The sequence below is a fragment of the Schistocerca cancellata genome, chromosome 1 (assembly GCF_023864275.1).
Source record: "Schistocerca cancellata isolate TAMUIC-IGC-003103 chromosome 1, iqSchCanc2.1, whole genome shotgun sequence".
Classification (NCBI taxonomy): Eukaryota; Metazoa; Arthropoda; class Insecta; order Orthoptera; family Acrididae; genus Schistocerca; species Schistocerca cancellata.
In genome coordinates, this window is record NC_064626.1 from 1,277,662,154 (window position 1) to 1,277,675,810 (window position 13,657).

Below are 13,657 nucleotides of genomic sequence, written 5' to 3' on the forward strand. Positions count from 1 at the left end.
TCGACGGGGTATGTGTCACTCCGATTCGTGTCTCTCGATTCTCGCTCACCTACAGGGTGTTCGTAAACTTCCCGTTAAAAACTATTAGGGCGTGTAGAGGCGAGTGAGTACGTAATATTTTGAACAGGAACTCATGTCCGGAAGCGTACCATTTCCGTTCTGCGACTGTTTCACTTCAGATGTGTAACGCATCCACGTCTGCTTCCTAGCAAGCTGACTGGTCCTGGATACTTGATGTTCCTAAAACACGTTTTGCACATGTTCTTGGAAGCTGCGCCGCTGAATCTCCGTCAGGAGACGTGGTTTCAGCATGACGGTGCACCACGTCGCTTCTCATGGGAGGTTCGGATACACCTCAGCAGACGGTATGGTGACAGATGGACAGGCCGAGGCGCTCCACCCGCGAGGCAACTGCGATGGTCAGATTTAACTCCTATGGACTACTTCTTGTGAGGCCGTTTGCAAACTTTAATTTACGGGACTCCTGTGGAGACAGAGGAAGATCTGGCACGAGTTATGGCCGCTACACTAGACATTGAAGAGCCACCAGGTGGGACGGAGAGTGTATACCAGAAAAATGTCTGTAAAAATATTGGTAGTCTCCACTTCGACCCGCCATTGTAATGAATCAGTACTGTTCTGTATGTGCAGTATGGTGGGAACTTTTTTGCTTTGAAATAATGTAAACACGAGATGTTTCAGTACTAGTAAAAACAAACAAGATTAAGTGATAAATGGATGTTTCGTTACGTTTCGTTTCGAATTGTTACGTAATAATTGTACTGTGTCACGCCTAATTACCGAGCGACATGGCGCAGTGGCTAGCACACTGGACTCACATTCTGGAGGACGGTGGTTCAATCCCGCGTCCGGCCATCCTGATTTAGGTTTTCCTTGATTTCTCTAAATCGCTTCAGGCAAATGCCGGGGTGGTTCCTTTGAAAGTGCACGGCCGACGTCCTTCCCCGTCCTTCCTTAATCCGAAGAGACCGATGACCTCGCTGTCTGGTCTTCTCCCCCAAACAACCCAACCCATCCTAACCCAGAACTCACGCCTAATTCAGTTTGTTAAGCAGAAGTGGATGGGTTAAACACCTGAACCGAAAACGTCGTAGAACAGAAACGGTACGTTTCCAGAAATCGTTTCTCCTCTATAAGCACCGGGTGATCAAAAAGTCAGTATAAATTTGAAAACTGAATAAATCACGGAATAACGTAGATAGAGAGGTACAAATTCACACAAATGCTTGGAATGACATGGGGTTTTATTAGAACCCAAAAAATACAAAAGTTCAAAAAATGTCCGCCAGATGGCGCTTCATCTGATCAGAATAGCAATAATTAGCATAACAAAGTGAGACAAAACAAAGATGATGTTCTTCACAGGAAATGCTCAATATGTCCACCATCATTCCTCAACAATAGCTGTAGTCGAGGAATAATGTTGCGAACAGCACTGTAAAGCATGTTCGGAGTTATGGTGAGGCATTGGCGTCGGATGTTGTCTTTCAGAATCCCTAGAGATGTCCGTCGATCACGATACACTTGCGACTTCAGGTAACCCCAAAATCAATAATCGCACGGACTGAGGTCTGGGGACCTGGGAGGCCAAGCATGACGAAAGTGGCGGCTCAGCACACGATCATCACCAAACGACGCGTGCAAGAGATCTTTCACGCGTCTAGCATTATGGGGTGGAGCGCCATCCTGCATTTTGATTCTAATAAAACCCCTTATCATTCCAAGCATGTGTGTCAATTTTTACCTCTCTATCTACATTATTCCGTGGTTTATTAAATTTTCAAATTTATACTGACTTTTTGATCACCCAGTATTAGGCGTTTCGAACGGGAATTTCAGAACACCTCATATAATGCAGCCTAGTCCAGAACACACGTACAGCCAGTTCTATTCACATTAGACACACCACATTTGTCGCTGTCTGAGGTAAGCCTCGTTGCACATGGGAAGTGTAGCAGGACTAGGTTGATTCGTATCAACGAAGGAAGAGATGCCACGAAGTCTGTATACGACTTTTCCGTGTTAATGGCCAGAACAGAAGCAAGCGTCAGAGCTGACACAAACCGGTCACAGAGCGGCTTTACGCTGCCAGTAGGCCGCGCCGCTTTGCAGGCTGCTGACCCCCGCCTCCCTCCCCCCCCCCCCTCCCACCTAGCTGCTTGCTACTGACTGCGGGGGCGTCGGCATAGGCCGCACGCACTCTGCCTGGCGGCGGGCGGGCCTTTGATCTTCCGGGCGGCGGCAGCAAAGCGATTACGGAAGCGCAAATGTATTGGATTTCTGGCCGCCGAGGAAATCCCCAACCCGGCAGCAAATAATAGCCCGAGGCTCGGCGCTGTCTCATAAGCGGCCCTAATAAACGCCGGGCGCCGGGATGTGTTTAGCGTCCGTCCTTCGACCCGCCGCGTCCCGGGATTTAATTACAGCCCTCCACACTAATCCAGACGTAACGGGGCAATCCTCGTCCCCCATCTTTATGGCGCGGCGTCTTTAATTATAAGTGAAAGAGGCGACCCACTTTCCAGCCAATTAACTTGCTAGTATTTCCCAAATCCGCTTCGAATTCAGCAGTCAGCGTCCAGAATCTATACAACTAATTATTGCAAAGGCTGAGTTACACCTTTATTCATCAAAGGATATCAGTTAGACATTAGTCATTGCACTGATTCGACCATGTCATCAGAATTACATTATGATGTCTGCAGATAGTTAAATGCTCTTTAAGTTTTTACACACGTACTCCATTCTCACACGCCCTGACAGAATTGCATGTTAAAGCAGTGTTTCGGAACTGGGAGATGTGCCGGCCCCAGACTAAATCCGCCCCGGCGGTTCTAACGACAAGGGTTGGTGTGCCGGCCAGCCTGGAAGTGGCTTTTAGGCGGTTTTCCACATCCCACTATGTGAATACTGGGCTGGTACCCTACTGCCTCATTGTTCACTAAAGTTTAGAAAATTTTCAGTCAAGATACACGTATTCCATCCTGGGAGAGGCGTGAGGGGGGTGGGAAGAAGGGGTGGTAACAGGGTAATGACAGGACGGGAATCCAGCCATTCCTTAAACTAACCATGCCAAATCCGTTAGTAGCGAGGCCGACCCTGCGCCAATGCGAGACGATAAATCAGTCAAATCTGAAAGCGGTAAATTCGAGTAAATACCCAGTAATAACAATTATGAACAACTTAAATTGGAAAGAACAAGTAGAAAATTTTGTGGGGAAGGCAAACCGAAGACTGCGTTTTCTTGGCAGAACACTCAGAAGACGCAACAGATGAACTAATACCTAAGAGACTGTCTACGCTACACTTGTCCATCCTCTTTTTTTAATAGTATTGCGTGGTGTGGGATCCTTACTAAAAAAGTTTAACTGAATACATCGAGAAAGTTCAGAGAAGGGCAGCACGTTTTATATAATTGAAAAAGAGTGGAGTTAATGACACCCTCTCCCATATTTCGTTTCTTCCTTGCGCTGTTAGAGAGTGGAACAATAGAGAACTGTTGTGAAGGTGTTTCGATGAACCCTCTGCCAGGCACTTAAGCGTGATTTGCAGAGTATCCATGTAGATGTAGATGTAAATGTAGAAGGCACAAAGCAAATATGAATATACGTGATTCATCTCAGTTCACTGATGCATCTTCTGTAGACCGATGTACAAGCATATTTTTACTTAGCTGTACAACCTTTGACTTTCACGTTTCGCTTCATGCTAGCTGGTTACAAGAAGTTTCGGCCCTGGTATTTTCTTTCACAATACATGTTCCATTAGTAACACCGTGTGCTGGTGCTGTACTACATGCGTGCTTGCTGTTATGTGGTTGGAGACTGGAATTAGGATTTCTTAACCAGAAGAACACATACAATGGAGGTTAATGATGAGAAGTAGAACAACTTCTGGTGTATCCGGCAAAGAGCATTGTGACCTAACAGTCCTGGGCTGGGTTACTAAGATTAACAAGAAAAAGTTGTGCAGCTCAATTTTGGCACATGATGCAGCTACCCATTTAAAAGAGCTGCACAAATAATGAGTCAGTTTTTCATGAGAATACAAAGCGGTTAAAGATCAGCCTACTTTCATTAAACGATCCTAAATTAAAACTGACAATGTCACTAAATAAAAAATGGCTGTTTCCTATGAATCCGATATTAAACCTTTCACTCCTGTGGACGTGCATACACGTCCCCACCGCCAATCCCCAGGCGCTGTAAACGCACGTTTCTTGGGTTTTCCTACCCTGCTATTGACATACGTATGCGTCCTGAGCTGCGGACCTCTCACTGCCTAGGACGATACACTTCAGTATCTCGGCGAATAAATTCTAGTATTTATCACACAACATACGGCTCTCTTTACATGTTATCATTTGCAAAAAAACTCATTTCGGATTGTTATGAGCGCATAATTCTTGATTCACAGGGACGGAAATGACCGCGTTGAGCGCAGCCTTCCGACGGATGCAAAATTCAATAACTCGAGAACGAAATGACATATCGTTCTGCTTTCAATTGTAAATAACATTACGATATTTTACATACATTTCATATACTGCACTCTATGAGCTAAAATCCATCATATGCGAGCTTTATACAATTCGATTTTATCTCTTCAAACTCTTAAAAATGTCGTGTAATGCTTTACTTCATTTGCGCAGTAACTACACTGAAGCGCCAAATAAACTGTTATCTGGATGCCTGTTCAATTACAAAGATATGGTAAACGGGCAGAATACGGCACTGCAGTCGACAGCGCGTATATAAGCCAATAAGTGTCTGGTGCAGTTGTTAGATCGGTTACTGGTGCCACAGTGGCATGTTATCAAGACTGAAGAGAACTTGAACGTGGTGTTGTAGTCGGCGCACGAGCGATGGGACACAGCATCTCCGAGGTAGCGATGAAATGGGGATTTTCCCGTACATCCATTCCACGAGCGTACCGTGAATTTCAGGAATCCGGTAAAACATCAAACCTATGACATCGCTGCGGCCGGAAAAGTATCCTGCAAGAACGAGACCAGCGACCACTGAGTAGAATACAACATGACAGAAGTGCAGCCCTTCCGCAAACTGCTGTAGATTTCAATGTCGGGACATCAATATGTGTCAGCGTGCAAATCATTCGACGAAACTACATCGATATGGGCTTTCAGAGCGGAAAGCCCACTCGTGTACCCTTGGTGATTGCGCGACACAAAGCTTTAACCCTCGTCTCGGCCCGTCAACACCGACATTCGACTGTTGCTGACTGGAAACGTATTGCCTGATCGGACTAGTCCGTTTCAGATTGTATCGAGCGGATGGACGTGCACGGGTGTGCAGACAACTTCATAGATCCATGTACCCTGCAAGTCAGCAGGGGTATTCTCAAGCTGGTGGAGGCTCTGTAATGCTATAGGGCGTGTGTAGTTGGACTGATATGGGACCCCTGGTACGTCTAGATACGACTCTGACAGGTGACACGTACGTGAGCATTCTGTCCATTCCCCTGAATTCATTCACGTCGCCGGCCGAAGTGGCCGTACGGTTAAAGGCGCTGCAGTCTGGAACCGCAAGACCGCTAAGATCGCAGGTTCGAATCCTGCCTCGGGCATGGATGTTTGTGATGTCCTTAGGTTAGTTAGATTTAACTAGTTCTAAGTTCTAGGGGACTAATGACCTCAGAAGTTGAGTCCCATAGTGGTCAGAGCCATTTGAACCATTGAACCATTCATGTCCATTTTGCCTTCCGACGGACTTCGGCAATTGCATCAGGACATCGCGACACCCCAGACTTCCGAAATTGCTACGTAGTGGCTCAGGAACACTCTTCTGAGTTTAAACACTTCCGCTGGCCGCCAAAATCCTCAGTGGTGGTGATGGTGGTGGTGAGGTCAAATGGCTCTGAGCACAATGGGACTTAACATCTGAGGTCATCAGTCCCCTAGAACATAGAACTACTTAAACCTAACTAACCTAAGGACATCACACACATCCATGCCCGAGGCAGGATTCGAACCTGCGACCGTAGCGGTCGCGCGGTTCCAGACTGAAGCGCCTAGAACCACTCGGCCACTCCGGCCGGCGAGGTCATCAGTCCCCTAGAACTTAGAACTACTTAAACCTAACCAACCTAAGGACATCACACACATCCATGCCCGAGGCAGGATTCGAACCTGCGACCGTAGCAGTCGCGCGGTTCCGGACTGAAGTGGTGGGGTCACTCATGGAAAAATTCCTGTAGTTGTTATTGTTACAGCTGCACCTTTTTCAGATTGGAGTCAGCTGCTTAAACGAATTGCCTCTAACTAAGGGCTCACCTGTCGAGGATGTAATGTTTCCACGTAGAGAAGGAATTAGCATATTTCATCAAAATATAAGAGGTATTAAAGTTAGTGAGCTGCTTATAGATGTTGACTCTGAAATTATTGCTATATCAGTGCCCCACTTAAATAATTTGGCAAATCAAAGGCTTCCTATACCAGGATACATATTAATTTTTTGTTTCTCAAGGAGTTCCTTGCGGGGTAGGGGAGTGGCTACGTGCGTAAAAAACAGTATTCCATTTGAGTCCATAGACGTATCACGACACTGCACTGAACAGATATTTGAATGTTGTGCAGGGGCAGTGGAATTTAGTGAAACTAAACTTCTAATTCTTATTGTTCATAGGTACCCTAACTCCGACTTCAGAGCATTTCTGCTCAATATAGAGACGGTTCTTGATTCACATTGTAGGAAGGAAGTACCAGATACTAGTTATCTGTGGTCGCTTCAGCATAAACTTTGTATATGATGGTGCAAGAAAAAGGATGTTGGTAGATCTCCTAAATTCATATGATCTGATGCACACTGTGTTTTTTTCAACTAGGGTACAGGGGAACAGTAGCACAGCCATAGACAATATTTTTATTCACTCTTCATTACTAGATGGACATTCTGTTGGTAAAACTGTGATTGGCCTTTCAGCCCATGATGCACAAATTTGAACACTAAAAGGCTTCTGTACTCAAACCAATGTCGTATTTAAAAACTGAAAATGTAGGAAGGTTAATCCAACAGCAATAAAGAGTTTTTTTAAACCTTGTCAAGGAACAAGAGTGGCAGGGAGTTTATAGTGCTGATAACATAGATGACAAATACAATGCTTTCCTTAACACATTTCTCATGCTATTTGAGAGTTGCTTTCAATTGCAACGTTCTAAACGGTGTACTAGCAGAAATAGGCAGCCCGGGGGGCTGACTAGTGGGATAAGGATATCTTGTAGAACAAAGCAGGAATTGAAACTTCCTGGCAGATTAAAACTGTGTGCCCGACCGAGACTCGAACTCTAGACCTTTGCCTTTCGCGGGCAAGTGCTCTACTAGCTGAGCCACCGAAGCACGAGTCACGCCCCGTCCTCACAGCTTTAATTCCGCCAGTACCTCGTCTCCTACCTTCCAAACTTTACAGAAGCTCTCCTGCGAACCTTGCAGAACTAGCACTCCTGAAAGAAAGGATATTGCGGAGACATGGCTTAGCCACAGCCCGGGGGATGTTTCCAGAATGAGATTTTCACTCTGCAGTGGAGTGTGCGCTGATATGAAACTTCCTGGCAGATCAAAATCTCATTCTGGAAACATCCTCCGGGCTGTGGCTAAGCCATGTCTCCGCAATATCCTTTCTTTCAGGAGTGCTAGTTCTGCAAGGTTCGCAGGAGAGCTTCTGTAAAGTTTGGAAGGTAGGAGACTAGATACTGGCAGAAGTGAAGCTGTGAGTACCGGCCGTCAGTCGTGCTTCGGTGGCTCAGTTGGTAGAGCACTTGCCCGCGAAAGGCAAAGGTCCCGAGTTCGAGTCTCGGTCGGGCACACAGTTTTAATCTGCCAGGAAGTTTCATATCAGCGCACACTCTGTAAGTAGGCTGTTTATGTTTTCTTTATGTAAGTTTGCTGTTTATGTTTTTTATTGGCAACGTTACGTAGCGCTCTCTATATGAAAATCACTGGCTGTGCTGTGTGCAGTATGTGGCTAGTTTGAATTGTTGTCTGCCATTGTTGTCATGAACTGCTATAGCTGGATGCGAACAGCGCGTAGCGCTGGGCAGTTGGAGGTGAGCCGCCAGCAGTGGCGGATGTGGGGAGAGAGATGGCGGAGTTTTGATAATCTGTAAGACTGAATGTCAATTATGAATATTAAGGTAAATACATTGTTTGTTCTCTATTAATATCTTTCATTTGCTAACTATCCCTATCAGTAGTTAGTACCTTCAGTGGTTTGAATCTTTTATTTAGCTGGCAGTAGTGGCGCTCGCTGTTTTGCAGTAGCTTGAGTAGCGAAGATTTTTGTGAGGTAAGTGATTTGTAAAAGGTATAGGTTAAAGTTAGTCAGGGCCATTGTTTTGTAGGGGCTATTGAAAGTCAGATTGCGTTGCGCTAAATAATATTGTGTGTGAGGTTAAGCACAGGCTTGTATAATTGTTCTAAGTGGACATTTCATATGTATAAATTGTTCGAAGGGGACGTTTCATATGATCTCCAAGCAAAATACTGCAGTAAAACAAACCCTGTCCTTTTCTCTTTGCTGCCTTTTCCAAATATGTAATTGTGTGTTGTCCTTTCCTGTTGGTGTTATCCCACTATGTGTTTGTGTACCCTTGTGTATTTGTGTTTTTCCTGTCTTTATGTGTTTAGCTGATGAGAGCTATGTTGTAGAATTTTTCTAATATTCTGTTATTTTCTTTGTAAAGATGCTTAGACATTATTTATTCTGTTTTGTTTTAATGCTCATGTGTGAAGTTGATGTTTCAAAAGTGATTCTGATCTTTTATTTTTGTACTCATGTCATCATTCCTGTAACACTGATGTATCTGTTTATTTCTATTCTTTTGTAAAGCCTGTACTACAAATGTTATCTGTATTGTTATGTTTTTAATGATGTATTTTGTACCTTTGTAATTGTTTTCTTATGTTATATAATTGTAATTGACGCCAGTTAATCAAATTAAGTAACTTGAAAGCATTCATTTCACTGCACACATTTCTGTTGGTCATAGTATATGGACGATATGTGAGAAGTAGGGACTGTTAGTGTTTGCACGTGTGTTACTAATTCAGCAAGGGACTGGATAACAGCATTGCTGGTTCTAAGGACAATTCCCAAAAACTTTGTGCGTGCACAAGTGGTGGTTATGGACTTGCTCTATTATCCGCAAGACTCTTCAATGGTGATTGTGCACCTGCACAGTCGCAACAGATGGCTGCTGGCCATCTCTAGAAGGACTACAGTGGGTCTACACCTCTGGTGGCCCACCAATACTCTCTACAAGGACTACAGTGGGTCTGCACCTCTGGTGGCCCGCCAATACCATACTCTCTACCAGGACTACAGTGGGTCTGCTCTGTGATGACCTACCTACCAATCTTCTTCAAAACGTCGAATGACTCTGCTGTGGGTTTGCTCTGTTGTGGCCCATTACCTGTCAGCATGTCAAGAGTCAGCACTGTCTTTCAGTTGGAAGGACAACACTACTTCTTCAAGACTGCATGGAAATCCACTACTTCCGTGTGCATTGTCTTTTATTGCTCAGACTTTGATAAAAGAAACGGCAGTTTTACTATGATGAACGATCAGGACTGTCTTTATGGACTGTGAAAAAATTTTAGCTGTTGACCAACATTGTATCAATAAGTGTGTGCATTGGATATCTTTGTTAGTGTAATTATGAAAAATTTTATCAAATCATTATTGGCCACTGGCCAAAAACATTTGTAAAATTTTTTGTGGGGAGCATGGGGGCTATGTAAGTAGGCTGTTTATGTTTTCTTTATGTAAGTTTGCTGTTTATGTTTTTTATTGGCAACGTTACGTAGCGCTCTCTATATGAAAATCACTGGCTGTGCTGTGTGCAGTATGTGGCTAGTTTGAATTGTTGTCTGCCATTGTTGTCATGAACTGCTATAGCTGGATGCGAACAGCGCGTAGCGCTGGGCAGTTGGAGGTGAGCCGCCAGCAGTGGTGGATGTGGGGAGAGAGATGGCGGAGTTTTGATAATCTGTAAGACTGAATGTCAATTATGAATATTAAGGTAAATACATTGTTTGTTCTCTATTAATATCTTTCATTTGCTAACTATCCCTATCAGTAGTTAGTACCTTCAGTGGTTTGAATCTTTTATTTAGCTGGCAGTAGTGGCGCTCGCTGTTTTGCAGTAGCTTGAGTAGCGAAGATTTTTGTGAGGTAAGTGATTTGTAAAAGGTATAGGTTAAAGTTAGTCAGGGCCATTGTTTTGTAGGGGCTATTGAAAGTCAGATTGCGTTGCGCTAAATAATATTGTGTGTGAGGTTAAGCACAGGCTTGTATAATTGTTCTAAGTGGACATTTCATATGTATAAATTGTTCTAAGGGGACGTTTCAACTCCGCTGCAGAGTGAAAATCTCATTCTGAAAGCAGGAATTATATCAAAATGTTTGAAGTAGTCACGATCAGGCTGCAGTAAACCATTACAAACAGTACTGCAAGGTGCTTAAAAACGTTATTAGGAAGGCAAAGAGTATGTGGTATGCAAACCGAATAGCTAATTCACAACATAAAATTAAAACCATATGGTCAGTTGTGAAGGAAGTTTCTGGTCAGGAGCACAAGGTCGACGATAAAAAGTCAATTCACAGTAAAAATATTCCTGTTACTGATAAATTAGATATATGTACAGTATTTAACAATCTTTTCTGAGCATTGCTGGTTAATTAAATAAAAATTTATCTTCTATAGGGACTCATATAACTTTCTTGGCAAATGCATTTCCGAGATTGATGTCTTAAATGCTCCTCTGTGATACAGACAAGAGGGAGATTGAGTCAATAATTAAATCACTGAAGACTAAGGACTCTCATGGTTATGATGTAGTGTCTAGCAGAATATTAAAGTACTCTGCTGCACATGTTAGCCCTATATTTAGCCATTTTTGTAATTTTCCCTTTAGGAATGGTAAGTTTCCTGAGCGATTAAAGTACTCAGTAGTAAAGACACTTTATAAAAAGGGAGAAAGGGATAATGTAGATAATTTTAGACGTGTTTCTATGCCATCAGTGTTTGCAAAAGTTATTGAACAGTCTGTGTATGTGCGGATAATTGATCATTTTATATCACACGATTTGCTATAAAATGTATAGTTCGGCTTTAGAAGTCGATTAACAAGCTGAAAATGCTACAGTCTCTTTTCTCTGCGAGGTACTGGATGGGCTAAACAAAAGGATTCGAACAGTTGGCATATTTTTTTGATTTAACTAAGGCATTTGATTGTTTTGATCTCAAAATATTGCTCCAGAAATTGGACGATTACGGAATATGGCGAGTAGCTCACAATTGGTTCACCTCTTACTTTAGCAACAGGCAGCAAAAGGTCATTATTCACAACGTTGATAATGGCTGTGATGTGGGATCTGAGTGGCGTACTGTCAAGTGAGGGGGGGGGGGGGGGGGGGAGGTCCTGTTCCTTATTTATATAAATGATATGTCCTCCAGTATTACAGGTAACTCTAAAATATTTCTGTCTGCTGATGACACAAGCTTTGTAGTAAGGGATGCTGTGTACAACATTGGCACGGTTTCAAATAGAGCAGTACATGACCAAAGTTGATGGCTTGTAGAAAATAAACTAACGCTAAATCACAGTAAGACTCAGTTTTTACAGTTTCTAACACAGAATTCAACAAAACCTGACGTTTTAATTTCACAGAACTGGCGTATGATTAGTGAAACTGAACATTGCATTGTGTGTGTAATGTGACGGCCAACCAAAATCAGCCACAGGTCTAAATAAGATACTATATTATCTGCAAACAAGAAGAACGACAGAAAATCGTAGGCATTGAATTTTTTCACCCGATCTTTAAAACGTATATTCTGGTAAAATAAGTGATATATGCCCGTTTTTGTCCTTACCATTCTAGGGTTTTCCTAGTCCTTAGCTGTGACATGTTTGTTTTTATGTATCAATCGAGTTTGTTTGTAATTGAGCTGGGCCTGTGAACATCGCTAAAAGTTTTCTGAAGCCCACATATAGCGAGCTGTTTAGTGTGGTACGTATATTCATGGAATGTTTTTTTTGTATTTTGACAGTATTTACTCCAGTTTTCTCCAGTTCGTTTGCAAATACTGCATCCTGTTTTGTTGCTGTGGCAGTGAAAAGTGAGTCCAAGCCACAGCAACACAACAGGACGCAGTATTTACAAACGAACTGGAGAAAATGTGGGAACACACTGTCAAAATACAAAACCCATTCCATGAATATACAAACCACACTAAATAGTTCGTCATATCTAAGCTTCACAAAACTTTTATCGATGTTCACAAGTCCCGCTCTACTACACAAAAACTCGATTGATTCACAAAAACAAACTTGTCACAACTAAGGACTACCAAATTCTACAATGGTAAGACCAAAAAAAGGCCATATGCCACAAAATTTTTCCAGAACATACGTTTTAAAGATTGTATAATAAACGAAAAAATCAATGCAGATGTTTTTCTAACAACCCTCAAGTTTGCAGGTGACATAATGTACTAACTTAGACCTGTTACTGAATTTAGTTGCCAGCCGCAGACAGATACAATACAAAGTAAGAGGTAAAGTGCACATACCGTTTAAATAACAACAAAATCTGATGTAACATATTCCTTAACCTATAAATAGCCTATATGTAGGTATTTCAGGAAAATAATAAAAATCCACTGAAGATGGCACAACTGTGGTGAAACATGTTTGGGTGATAAAAGAAAACGATAATTTATGTACTTGCAAAAATGAGGATCCGTCCTTAATTCATTATCATTTTTCTGCGAGCACTGAAACTGAGATAAAAAACTCCAATATGTATTTAATTTGTCAGTGACAATACTTCTGTTTAATTTGATTTCACTTACTGATTACTGGTGTGTAGCTGAGTAACAATGCAACAGATGGGCGATGAAATGCACTGTCGACAAGGTTTCCTCGAATGCAAGTCTTTGAAATTTCAATAGAGTATTTGTTCCTAGGCACATGGTCACGTTGTACCTTGGAATACGTCTGCACATTAGTTTTACGTAGTAATTTTTGTAATTCCAGAAAAAACTATAACACATAAAAAGTGAATGCCGTCATTTAGAAGAGTTGTAAAAACGTAGTCAACTGCTACTACCGGACTGGCTAGCCACTAAAGTCTGAAAAGTGTACCAAGGTACAACACTCTCCCATATTGATTACTTTCCTAATGCTTCCTAATGGCTATATAGATGAGAGGTCCTTTACATTTATATAAATTCCTATCTGATGTTTTAACAGATAATAAATAGTGAAGTTATACGTTTTGGCGCTTACGATGCACACCAGCAACAAATCAGCGTATAAGATTACTCCGTTGATCGCCCCTTATCAGCGATAAGGGGCGATCAAAAGATTTTCGTTCGAACGCCGTACAATTCATAATCGGTATGCCAATCAGGCAAAATCGTCGTGAGCACTGAGGCAACCGTCCCACCGACACACCAGATTGGAGATACCCGTTCAGTAAAACACTGTTTCCCACTGCGTGTTGGAGACCGTAACTGCCTGCTGTACATCCTCGTCCGACAGAAATCGTTGACCCTTTATAACGCTACCGGCTGTTATTACATTAGTACTGCTCGGATAATGTTTCAACTGTG